The 13,159-nt window shown below is 51.2% G+C and overlaps 1 protein-coding gene and 1 long non-coding RNA gene across 2 annotated transcripts in view; one reads left to right on the top strand and one right to left on the bottom strand.

Moving 5' to 3' along the window:
* Positions 1–13,159, top strand: part of NHS (NHS actin remodeling regulator) — a 335,827-nt gene that overhangs the window by 138,904 nt on the left and 183,764 nt on the right. The window lies entirely within an intron of this gene.
* On the bottom strand, positions 4,555–8,592 carry LOC131822071 (uncharacterized). The gene is made up of 3 exons (XR_009350084.1): positions 8,227–8,592; positions 5,878–5,944; positions 4,555–4,844 (listed from the first exon to the last, which is right to left on the bottom strand). It is a non-coding gene; the product is annotated as an uncharacterized LOC131822071 (long non-coding RNA).

Below are 13,159 nucleotides of genomic sequence, written 5' to 3' on the forward strand. Positions count from 1 at the left end.
CTGCCATGCCTGCCGTACATCCTAACAGGGGCACTGTGGGGCCATGTGGAGACTAGACACTGAGGGGCCAGGACCGAGGTGGGGAGTCGGTTGTGGGGAGGGCATTGCAACAATCCAAGAGAGAGATGCTGGCGGCTTGGACTTGTGCACCCTCTCAAGCTGCCAGGCTCTCTCCACGCCCAGTGTGCTTCTGGTTGCCGGTTCCCTCCAGCTGATGGGATTATGGGAGATAGAGTCCCCCTTTACAGTCCGCCCGTTTTCACCGCGCCTTCCTGCAGTAGACTGAGACATCTTGAGAGCCACCCAAGATCCTGAGGGGAACCAGTTTCTAGAGCCGGGAGAACAAGGACTTTGGCCTTGTCTGCATCTTCCTAGGGAAGGGCCTGGCCTGAGGGAGGTCTCCCAAAGGCCTCACCTATCACCCCCCAGATTCTCTTCTCCCTGTGCCCCTTTCCCTATCCCTGTGTCTTCCCCTTGGCTTGCCATGACCCTCTCACCGCTGGCCCCTCCCCTCCCCTGCGGTAATAAAGACTTTGCTGCCCACCCTACCGCCTCACCCCGCCCTGACCAGACGTTCTTTACGAACCCCCACTGGGGTTCTTCCATCGCACTCACCCCTCCGTCTTTCTTCAGAAAGGTAAGACAGCTTGATTCTCTGAAGCCGTCAGCCACTGTGGGCTGCTTGTCAGGAAGGATGCAGCGTAAGCCGGAATGCTGCTCTAATTTCCACATCACCCCTTCCTGCTGCCCGGTGAGTTATTTAATTAGGAGATGCCGTATTTTCTAGGGAAAACACTCGGAACAGAAGGCCTGATTTAGCTGAAAATGGATGCTTTTATTATGTATCAGAGAGCTGGAAATCGCTCGTGAGGAGTCAACATGTTGCACGCCTCTGAAACACAGGAAAACACAGGCACACCCAAGAAGAGCCATCACAAGAGACATGCCAGGCCGTGGGGGGACAAGGAAGTGTCACTTGCGGTGCCTGACTTGACCCTGCCTAGGAGCGCGTGAGCTTCATTTGGCTCAGGTTTGGCTAACGCTGCACTGCCTTTTGCGTCCCGAGCCGGCAAAGAGAGCTGACGTGCTGGTTTTCTAGGGGAAAAAATTCGCTCCCTCCACATTCCCAGTGCAGACAAGCAGCGTAAAACAGAAATGAGCCTGAGCTGCCCAGAGTCCACACAGATTCCAGCTCAAAGTCTTTGAATTATTTATTCAATTCTTGCCACTTTGCACATTTGCCTTTAGAAGAAAAAAAAAAAAAAAACAAGCCTCAGCTCACAGTAGCTCTTAGAAAACATGAGGAGGGCGTTCTCATCAGGATTTGATTCGTTCCAGGAGAGAACGTCTGGGTTTTCTGTTGGCCTGGGATTTCACGTCGAGGAGGTGCTGGTATGGTCCAGAGCCCATAGGACCGGATGTTGGCTAAAAGCCAAGGGCATTCTGTTTGTTTGTTCTTGTTGCTTGTTTGTTTCCCCCTTGGGTATCCCCTGTTGACCTGTGCCTTTAACTGTGCTTGCGACCCCCCAGACGGGTATGCTGCTTTGTGGCCCTTGGCTCTTTGGTGGCAGCTGGGATCTATTTCTGGGACACAGAGAGGAAAGAACAAAGATGCCATGCAGTGACTCCCCTCTTAAAGGAGCTAATAATTGAAAATTTTGAAAAAAAGATTTGATTGACTGAGAGCGTGAGCTAGGTGGTGGGGAGGGGCTGACAGGGAGGGAGAAACAGAATCCCAAGCAGACTCCATGCTGAGTGTGGAGCCCAACGCGGGCTCGATCCCAGGACCTGAGATCGCGACCTGAGCTGAAGTCAGGACTTCGATGCTCAGCCCACTGAGCCACCCAGGTGCCCCGGAAGAGCTAAGATTTAAAAACAGCTTGAGGAGAACTTGAAAGTGACTTTTGTGGATCATGCTCAGTGGTCTCTGGCTGTTGGATGGAGTGGTTGATGGTTATCTGCCCACTAGGTTTGCAGCCCTGCTGAGTGAGGGGCCTGTGCGGGGCTTTGTCTGGAAGAAGTTTACTTAAGGAGCTTGACATTTTTCAGGTTTCTGGAGAGCTAACGGTCTGGCCTTCTGTCGAGTGCTTGTCTGTCACCAGCGAGATGGATGGTCCCTTGACCCCTTGGACGCTCGCTCCTTGGAGTATGGTCCAGGCGAAGCCAGAGAAGGTGCACTCATTCATTCTTTGCTTTCAGCTTCGCTGAGGTATAAGTGACAAATGAAATTGTCATGTATTTAAAGTGCACGCCTGGATGATTTGATAGCCATGTGCAGTGTGAAAAGATTTCTACCGTTGAGTAAATGAACATGCCCGTCATCTCACATATTACCTTTTTTTTTTGGTGAGAATATTTAAGTTCTACTCTCTGGGCCGATTTCGCCTCTATGATACAGCATCGGAGAATCTGCAGTTTCTAATGAGGTCCCTGGTGATGGTGGAGGGGCTAGGACCTCAAGTTGAGATCCCCAGTCCCTCCAGCAGCTCTGACTTCCTGTCTCCCCCCCACCCACGCGTGGCTCCCCCTCCCTGTCCCCTTGTCTCCACCCTCCATCACACCCTCTCCTTTCCCACCATAACTTCAGCCCTTTCAATGGCTGATAATTGGCTTAGACTAATCAAGTCCTTCTCCAGAGCTTTGCCCCCAAAAGCAACTTACACTCTGGTAGCAAGGCCTTTGTGGGGTCACCTGACATGTTACAGAGCGTGGGCCTCTTCACACCTCACTCTGAAACCAGACTGTTTGAGTTGGAAACCCAGCTCTGCCGCTTAACTTCAGGCAGACTGCTTGACCTCTCTGTGCCTCTCTCCTCATCTGTGAAAGGGGGATGTAAGCTATCCATCTCAGCCTATAGTCCTGAGCTTGGCCCTGGGGATGCTGTGCGTGGGCCTGCTCCGTCGTCCCCCTGCCGCCCTCAACTGCTCTGTGCTCTGCTCCAACCACACAGGCCACTGTCTGCTCCCCACAGGGCTTCCGCACCTGCTGAATGCCCTCCCCACTAGAGCTGATGAGTGCCTTCAGATGATGCCTCACGCTTCCTGGGGGCCGGCTGTTCTGCCCCCTCCCTAACTGGTGAGACTCCTGTGTTAGAGATCCGCTTTTCTCCTCCTTGCCGTGCTTTTGGCCCTTCGCACTTCTACATTCAAATTATAGTGGTGGAATTGATACGTGTCTCTACTCCTGGACTGGGAGTTCCGCAGAGCAGGGACCCGATTCATTTGTGTTGATCCCTGTGTCATCAGGGGCGGGCATCTAGAATGCACCCTGTAACTATTTGCTGATGAGCCCCCTGGCGTCACACACCGGGCGCGCCCTATGCGCGTTGTCTGCCTCTTTTAGGGAGTGTAGGGAATTGGGGGGGGGGGTGTCTCTTAAAATACGATACTGGGAAACAAAAACCAGACTCCCTTCCAAACCTCTAACAATTGCCTTTTCAAAACTGTCGTAAATATATAAGAATTCAGCTCTGAATGTCTCTGTAATTGGTAGCATGAATCAGCCCTTGAGGTCAGGAAGGCTTCTTTGCTCTGGCTTTAATTAGGACAAAGCGGAAGCCATCTCTATGTAAATTAATCAATCCATCCAGGCACACTGCTTCAGCCCCATGATCCCCCCCCCCACCACCACCACGCTGCAGCCCTAGGAAACAGAGATGAATGATGCGGTTTCTGCCCTTGAGGGGACAGGCGGCACACAGCGGGTCCCTGGAGAGTTGACTTAGGGGGAGGGAGGACTCAGTAGGGGTGCGGCAGGCAGGCGGGCAGCCGTTGGCACCAGCAGCCTGCTTTCCACGGCTCCCCCTCACCCTGCCTTTCAGAGAGGTTGAGACGGCACCACACCACGAGGCAGCTTCTGGAGACCGTCTCCAGGGACCTGGTGCAATTCGGGTACTTCAGTGAAAATGTCAGCGTTGTCCGAAAGAGCCCAGCCTGGGGGCTGGGGCTGGAGCTGGGGGCTGGGGTAAGCACACTGATCACCCAGGATCAAACCCTGTCCCTACCACTCACCTCTGGGCCAGGGCGGCTGCTGTCTGAACCGTGCTGAGATTCCAGTTTCCTTAGCTGTGAAAGGGGAGTAACGATACTGATGCCCGGAGCCGCACTGGGCACAGCACCTGCGTCGCGGGGGTGGCGAATCTGTTGTGATCATGAGTCTCAGGCCTGCAGAGCCGTGCCTGCCATAGACCTCTGTGGAATTTTTTATAATGAGCAACGACCGTCACCAAAACAGCCTGTGAAGTTGTTGGCAGGTGTCTGCCACGAAAGGAGTGTGGGTGGGTCAAAGCGCTTGCAAACGTGAAGGTCCCCGGTAGTGGCTTTATATGGGATTTTCTCAAGTGCAGGAGTCCATGTGGTTAGAAGGTTTATTACTCTAAGTCCCTTACATATTTTTCAACAACCTTTTTTTATGAGGCTGCTGGGTTTTTTTATTTTTAAATTACAGGTTTTAAAAAAAAATTGTTTAAAGCAGTCTGGGAGTCATCACTTCTGAGTACTGAATGGTAGGTGGGCGGCCTGAGGGTCACTGACACTGCGCCTTGGCTTCTGTGACCTTGGGCAGGCCCCGGGGGCCTCTCTAAAGTCTTGTTTTGTAGTCCATACGATGGGGCTGAAAGTAATGCCGATTCCAGGGCCCCTTTGAAGGCGAAATGGCACCAATACAAAAGTGTGTCACTGTGGTCCAGTAAATTGTTGCTTTCCCTTTTCTTCCCATTAATATGCATTTTCTCTGAGCAAAAGTGTTGTCAGCACTTACCAGAAAGAATTCCAAAGCCACATTAAGGGAGTCTGTGACTGTGCTATTTCACCATTTTCCTCTTTTGATGGCGATTTCTCTCACCTCTGCGGAGGAAGGAAGGCTTCTCAGAGTCTGTAGTCTGAGAGGTCATTCTGGTGTGCATCTGCCCCCGTGTTAAAACATTTTTCCCAGGTCACACTCATGATGCCCAGGCAGCTGATGGGCATTTGGGAGGAATTCACAGGATGGGGGAACATGACTTGATTTCAGGAGCAGAAAATTGGATGTTCCAACGACAGAACGTTAGAGAATGCCGCCTAAGAGAGAAGCTTACGAGGAGGCCAACGTGGCTGGTGGTGCCTGGCCCACTGGCTTCTGGGAAGTGACGCTGCGCTCTTCTCCCCCAGGGCCCATAGCTACCTTTGCTCCCTGGCACACACCCTCAGAAATCACTGTGGTTAGAGACCTTGGTGGCCTTTGGTGGATTTGGGGTTGCTTTGGCTCTCCTGTTTTGAAGGTTAGGGACTGGGGCTGGGAAAGCGGCAGCCACTTCAAAGAGGGAAAGACAGTGTAGTTCTGCCTCTTGCTGCCCCGTAAATGGCAACTCCCCAGGGCCTATGGCTTCATGAGGGACCCTGGGCCAAATCTGCTTTGGAGGTCCAAAATTTTATGGTATAAACTGTTCCAAACATAAAGGCAAGTATTTAAAAATAATTTCAAGCAGTTTCTACAAGCTCAGGTTGTTTACTCATGAACCAAGTAAGTGACTGGATTCACGGTTCGGTGTAGGTCTTCGTATGTCTGATAGATGCTACCGATGCCCACCTGTGTGCACTTGACATTCACAGTTGGTGTGTATACCCAGGCATGGTCCTGCTCCCAGTAGCTACAGTTCTTGGCCTGGGAATTCTTTAGTCAGTGAAGAATGAAATTGGGTGATCAGTACCCCGGCTTCCTCCCCCTCAGCTGGGACAACTCTGAGCTGTGTTTTAAAGTATCCCCCAGAGTCTACCAACAAAATCAAACCTCTGTCACCGACAGCGGGAATCTGTTTGATAACCTTCTCTTTAGGACCGCCCTCCCCTCCCTGTCACATTTCCTCACTCTGTTCCCATGCTTCCCAGATACACTACTTACACTTGAATCTTTGTCTCAGGGTCAGCTTTGGGAGGAATCCATCCTAAGGCAGCATTTCAGAGTGTCCCTAAAAAAGAAAAAAAAAGTAATGATCTCATTTACTGAAATACAATATAAAACCTGGGTTATCAATCCAGCGCCATCATTGCCTCTGGCCTTGGGCACTTTACTTTGTTTCTTTTTTTTTTTTTAAGATTTTATTTATTTATTTGAGCGAGAGACAGAGAGAGACAGACAGACTGATAGCGACAGAGATAGTGAGAGAGAGCACAAGCAGGGAGAAAAGAGAGGAGTAGGCTCCAGCTGAGCAGGGAGCCTGATGTAGGGCTCTGTCCCAGGACCCTGGGATTGTGAGCTGAGCTGAAGGCTGATGCTTAACCACTGAACCACCCAGGCATCCCACTTAACTTCATTTCTTGAGATGGCACCTCTTCTATAAAATGACGGTCATGGGCTGGGGTAGGCTAGGCAGTGTGGGTCAGACAGTCACTTCTGTGAGATGAACTGGGAATTCCAAGTCATGTAGCATCTCTGGCCCTGCCCACTAAAACAAGTGAGAGGGGTCTTCCCCTAGTCATGGTGAAATAGAAAACATCCCTTTCAAGAGGCAGCACTGTCCCTGGTCTGGAACCGCTACCAGATCATTTCTGAAGTCCTCTGTAGCTTTGACGTTCTGTGATTACTTTCTCGTCAAGAACCCACCAGGCACTTATGTGCTCTGAAAGGATTGGTTCTTTCTTAGAGCAGGTTTATCCCTGGGTAATGGTGTCTCTGGTTATCTCTACTTTGTCAGAGACCCACTCCTACAGTATGAAACAAGAGAGAAGGAGAAAAGTTCTGGAAAGTTGATTCTGTCTTAGACAGTCAGATTTGTGATTTAGTCCTAAACCATTTATTGTTCTACCACTGGAGTGATTTGGGGCCACCACAAGTTTCCTTTCTGTGTCTTCTAGAAAGGTTCAAAGAGCCCAGTAAATTGCTTTTTCTTGAAGAAAATCTAAAAATATGTTCCTGTGAAGCAAAGATTGATCTCATTATGTTACATGCCTAGCCACTGTCTGACATGTTGGACACAAATCAACGGTTTGTTCTTGTTCACTATGTGAAACCTTTGAGAACTTTCCTTTGCAGAAAAATTTTTCCCATTCTCAGAAGGCACTGGAAGACCCTACTGCCGTGCTTCTTTGGTGGGTAGTGAGCTTAATTTTTCCAGAAATGAAAGTTTAGAAGAATTCTTATCTTGATTTTCCATGAGGTGATAGAATTATGGAGATAAAGTGAAATATGAGTCATAAAAACGTATTGACATAGCAGCAGAGACTTGCCAGATGGGAAGCAAAGCCAAGACTCTTGTCATGTCCAAGCATGACAAGGACCCATCCAAAAGAAGGAAGAAAGAAAATGGGGCCTTGGCTTCCATCTTTCAGGCAGGCACATGGCGTCAACCTTGAAGTGAAGTTTCCGGCAGACATTAGACCCCTTCTCTTGTTCTGTTAGGCTTTGGCATAAGCCAAACTCCCCTAGCGGACCTCTGTCAAGTACCACCAGGGGATGGCTTGATCTTTCACTGAGATTCCAAGCATAATGATGATGAAGTATTTGTGATCACAGGCTTGAACCTGGGCAAATCTACCTCTAGAAGGAGACAGACTCTCTTTGACTAAGGAGGAGAAGGTAAAGGGAGTGAAAAGTAGAGGTGTCACTGAAGAATTTGTAGCCGTTAGGCTGCCTAAATCATCCCAGGCGGAAGCCACCATGGGGTCCTGTCCGGGGGTACCCTGATAATGAAGTCAATTTCACAAACCAGACCCTACCGAAATTCTGGAATTTCTGTAAAAGGATAAAGCAAAAAAAAAAAAAAAAAAAAAAAAAAAAAGATGAATTTGGGTCATCAGAAAATGGAGGTGTCCTGTCAGCTCAGCACAGTAGCTAAGTCTACCAGGAAATGTAGCGTCCGGTCTGGCCTGGCGGGGACAGAGGAGAGCATTGCGACAAGGGGGTGAGACAAAGGTCAGCAGAGCCAAAGGGTTTCAAAGAGGCAGGCCTGGGGACTGTCATGCTCAGCGTCCTGACCCGCCAGGCTGATGTCAGAGGGTTTATTCAGATTTGAGGGCCTTTGTTTAGGGGGATTGGGGTGATGGCCCAGAGACAATGCGCGTCGCGTCGGGAGGCTGGAGGCACGCGACGCCTGCACAGGATTTGGGCAGTTGCTGAGCAGATGGGGATCAGGCGGCCGAACAAAGGGGAAGCTGTTCCCAGCACATCCACAGGAAGGGGGACTGCAGAGCCCACCACCGGCAGGAAGGGAGGCCCCCGTGCCCGGGGCTTGTGGGCCTTTGCCCATCTCACCGAGAGGAGAGCAAGGCGGGCTGTGGAGGTGCAGGTGCTCCCGGTGGGGCTGGGAGATCTGTGCCATGGCCTCACGCACTGCCTGGTGAGGTTCCGGGACTCCTCGGTGGCTAGAGCGCAAAGCGGCTTCCTGGTTAATCCGGGTAGACGGTCCCCTTCTCACATGTAGGAAACGAGACCCAGGCAGGTGGAGTGCCGCTCCTGGATTCTGCCAGGGTCTCCAGTTGGCGTCCTCTAGAAGCAGACACGAGACGAGCGATGGAGTGCGAGCTGTGCGTTTAGGAGGTGATGCTAGGAGCCGGGCTCAGGGTCCTTCCTGCCCCCTCCGTGGGTGAGGAGGCAGAGTCCCTGGCCCTTCTGAGCTCCCAAGGCCAGAGCACGCCCTCCAGCAGGATGTCGCAAGGGCATGGAGCAGGAAGCCACAGGGCGTGTGAGGAACGGGGGAGGGACTCCAACCTGGGGCATTTTGGACCAAGCTCTTGCCAGCCCCTTGGCAACCCCTTTAGGGAGCAGGCGGGCCAGCCTGTCTGAGCCCAGGCACGCATTTCTGTGGGTGCTCAGCTTCACACAGACCAAAGGCTTGGCTTTGCTCTTAGACACGCCCATTTCTCTTTTCCTCCTGGGAGTGCATTTGCTGTTCCCCTCGTATGTACAGGGACTCCCCCTCCAGCCACTGCCCTGCCTCCCTGCATCCTGTTTAGCCACACTTTACTGATGCCGCTGTGCTCAGCACCTGCCCGGTCCCCGCACCCCTCCCGGGTTGTGCCGATTCTCTTCCTCACATCCCCACTGCCCTGCCTCCTTGTTACTCCTCAAGCATGCACAATACACAGCAATACATAAGGTCCTGCCTCAGGGCCTTTGCCTCTACAGTTCCCTGTGCCTGGAACACAGTCCTCCTACTTTTCACTTGACTCTGATGCCTCGATGGGTCTCCTCTTGTCTTCCCTTATCAGCGAGGCCCTTCCCACCGACTTCCGGAGTCCCTAGTGCTCCGTGGCACACCATGTAATCCGTTCATTCACTTTCATGTCGCATGGCCGCTCCTCTGCTTGGCCTCTCTAGAATGGCAGCTTCTGGGCCGGGGAGACATGGCAGGCTGCCTTTGGAGTCAGAAGAGGAAAGCAGTTGTGTGATCTGGGGCTATCAGGGAGTTTCTTGGTGAATTTGGGCCCTGGTCCAGGTTTTTTAGCGCAAAGAGATGCGTCACCAGGAAAAGGTAGGACTGATCATCCATGAGAGATGCTAGCACAGTTAGCTGTGAGCTCTGGGGCTCCAGGGCTGGGGACTTGGGTTGGGTTGCGGGAGGCAGGAACTGACCAGACCGAGAGTACCGAGCATCTGATCTAGGTTCTGGAGGGAGGGTGGGTAGAAGGGAAGAGAAGTGAGGAAATGCACAGCCTCGCTGTTTTCGAACAGCCAACTCTCAGAAGAGCTTTGGAACATTAGTTTCACTTTCTCTGACCCTGGTTAAGGGCAAAGCACCACGCATTTCCCCCCACCTCTGTCGAGGTGCTGAGCCCCCATTCATCTTCCTGTGACCATCCAAGGAAATGGAAGACAAACACCAATGAACCCATCTTCCGGGAGGAAAGCGGGAGAGCTTTGTCCATGAAAGCATTTTATGCATCTCTTAGCAAAGCCTCGTGCAGTCCCCGGACGTGTTACAGAGTGTCACCCCCTTCATATCTTACCCTGAAGCCAGACTGTCGGCATTTGAATCCCGACCTCGGGGCTTAATCCCAGGCGGGCCCCTTGACTTCTCTCTGCCTCGATTCTCCATCTGCGGAATGGGGATGGTGGCAGTGCCTACCTCTTAGCAGTGTGGAGAGGGTGACAGGCGTTGACTCAGGTGACCTACTGAAGCCCCAGGAGCTGGCACATGGCACCATTCAGTCAGGGGGAGCTCTTCTGGTTGCGATGCTGTGGTTAGGGATGCTTAACACACACATGGATCCTCTCAGGATCTTTCGAGGGTCCGCGTTCCATAGAACACGTCTTAAAAGAGGGAAATACCAGGGGTAGAAAACACCTCTGTCCGGTGATTTATAATCCCATGTTCACTGGGAAAGGGCAAGAAGAGGCAGCACAGAAAAACAAGCTGGTAGGGGCATCTTAGCCTTTGAAAGAGGTGCGGTGGGGAGGGCATCCCCCCTGGGCTTGGTGGGTCATCATGCACTAGTTGTCCGACGTCCGTGACCGAGCTGGGCCTGCTGCAGATTGCTCCCCTCCGCCACCCCCCGCCCCCGGCTCCCTGCCAGTGTCCTCGTGCAGGGCGGCCAGAGCCTTTGGAAGCAGCCCACCGAGAGCCTGCCAGGGTTCAGTGTACTTGCACGCCTGCTCCCCAGTTGCGAGAAGCAGTTTTTACATTTCTGCCACTTGCCTGACCTGCTGTGTCAAAGCAGCCCGCCGGGGAGGCCTGGCATCATTGCCTGGCACAGAGGCCTGTTCCTTCCTGGCATTGGCCTGTGCCAGCAGGAACAGGGACCGTGCCAAGCATGCCACCATGGCTGTGCCAAGTGGCTCCACGGCAGCGGTGGCCCGAGGATGCGTGAACCTGCTCGGTTGTCATTAAAAATGAATGCTGAACACCCTGGACAGGTCTGGCCATTTCCTTGCAGCTTTCTGTCTCCAAGCAGTGGTGACGCCGTGGGTTAGCTTCACGGGCATCTATTAGCTGCCTGAGTCCAGAGAAGGGATCGCGGCTCTGACACGGTAATACCCGGGGAACTTCTCCCTGTGGAAGTCCTGAATTGAGAGAGAGAGAAAGACGTACAGGCAGAGGTAGGAGAGGTGGGCGAGGTGGAGGCTGAGGTTGAGACATAGAGTGCTGGGCGTTAGTCAGCCCTGGGTTCAAGGTCAGGATCCCTCACTTCCAGGCTGGATGACTGTGGGCAAGTTACCTAATCATTCTAATTCTCAGTTTCCTTATCTATGAAATGGGTATAATTGTGTCTAGCTTATGAGATTGTGATGAGGCCTACAGGGGATAATGAGTCACAATGAACAGTTTTGGACACATAGTACCTATTTGAGTCATGCTAGGTGTTGTTATTACTTACACATTATTATTAATAATAGTCTCACGAGAGCTTGGCCTTCTAGGAAAGGTGGTATAAACCAGTGCTTCTCAAACTTTAGTGTCGGTAACAATCATCTGGAGAGTTGGCAAAACAGATTTCTGAGCCACCAACCACCCCCGCCCCCAAATCAGAGATTCGGATTCCCTGGGTCTGTCTCTAACAAGGTCTCTGGTGCTGCTGGTCCACGGACCACACTTTGAGCAGCACTGGTATGAACCACAGAACAGCGTCATCCTTCCTGTGACAGACATTCTGAAGTGTTGGAGTGTGAACTGCTGTCGTCACCTCCACGTAGAATCATGGGCCTTTTACCTGACTGCAGTTCCCATTCCATTAGGCCGCAGAATTAATGGTTCACATTATCCTGAGCATCGCTAAGACAAGAAGGCAGAAGCTAATGCCTGCAAAAATTGGCATCACCAAGAAGGGCTTTGGAGCTTGAAGGCTGATATCACTGGTAAATCTGAACACTACTTAGAAGTCAGCGTGTATTCCCGTCATGAAGTGTGGGTTCCCCTTCCCCAGGGAGGCAGATGGAGCTGATGATGGAGGGAAAGGGGCTCGTTGTCTGCTTCTCTTGCAGAGTGCTTGTGCAGAGGGCAAAAAGGGTGTTTCAGAAATACTCTCTAAGCGGTTCTTGATTTTTTTTCTTTTGTAGTTATGAGACAGGAAAATCAAATACCATTGCTATCAAGAGAAGGGCTACACTGCCCCTGGTGTCTTGTCAATTTTCCCTGACGTCTTCGTATGTTGGTGCCTTCACTCACAGATCAAGATTTTGTTCCCTTCTTCATGGCCCTGCCTCCCCACGCTGTTTCCTTGGCCTTCTTCACTCAAAGCTGCCTGGACTCTGGGAGTCCCAAAATGCAAAAGACAAGGAGCTGCAGGACATCCAGAAAGCATGGTTTCTCTTTCGTGATTTCTTTCCACATTTTCCTAGTTGCCTGCAATGAGGAAATAGCACTAATCAGAGAACCTAGCTACTGTTTTCTTTCAGTCAAGAGAGAGGTAATTCTGGACATAGCCTACGATAGTAGCACTTCCTAAGTGCTTCATCTCAGCTGGGCAAACGCTGTGCTAAGCGCTTTACTGCATAATGTCATTTAATTCTTGTCACAGGTTGGATGAGATTCAAATCATTGTCCCTGTTTTACAGATGAAGATCTGGAGATACAGAGGCCAAGTACCATGTTCAAGGTTGCAGGGCTAGGCAGCGGCAGAGATAGGATTCAAATCTGACATTCTTAACCATGATGCTTTGTGTATAATCACGACCATGTAAAATATGTAAGCGGGGCAAAAATTTTGTAAGGAAATATATCAGCCTTTGACGATGATTTGCCTGGATGGTGCAGTGGTACAGTGATGCGCTTCTTCTTACATACTGATTCTCGAATTATTTTCCCAGTGACCGTCTGTTATTGCTTTTACAATAAAATACACTTTACTTATTATTAATTGAAAGAAAAATCACTCAGTCCAGTCTTTTTCTTCCTAGTTCAATGTTGAAAGTCATTTCAGGCAGATGATCTTCTGTTGTTCTGTGAGGAGTCCCGGGGACACAGACTCTGCAGGGGCTAGTCAATTTGGTTAATCATTTTGTAGATTTACCTACATGAGGCCCCCAAAAGTGGCTGACTCCATTATCTGGATGGAAGGACTCCTTGTAATCATGTGCTCTCCTGCTGAGCAGGGACCTGCTCTCAGGAGCCTCTGCCCTTTGAGCTGTTCCTCCAGTTGTTGAAACGAGTTTCTGCTGATCGTCCAAATTCCCGTTTACCCAGCTTTATGACCCAACGCCCGCTGCAGAGAGTTGGATGGCCGGGACTAGAGATCAGGCTCATGCCCTT

Source organism: Mustela lutreola, chromosome X (assembly GCF_030435805.1).
Source record: "Mustela lutreola isolate mMusLut2 chromosome X, mMusLut2.pri, whole genome shotgun sequence".
NCBI classification, from domain to species: Eukaryota; Metazoa; Chordata; class Mammalia; order Carnivora; family Mustelidae; genus Mustela; species Mustela lutreola.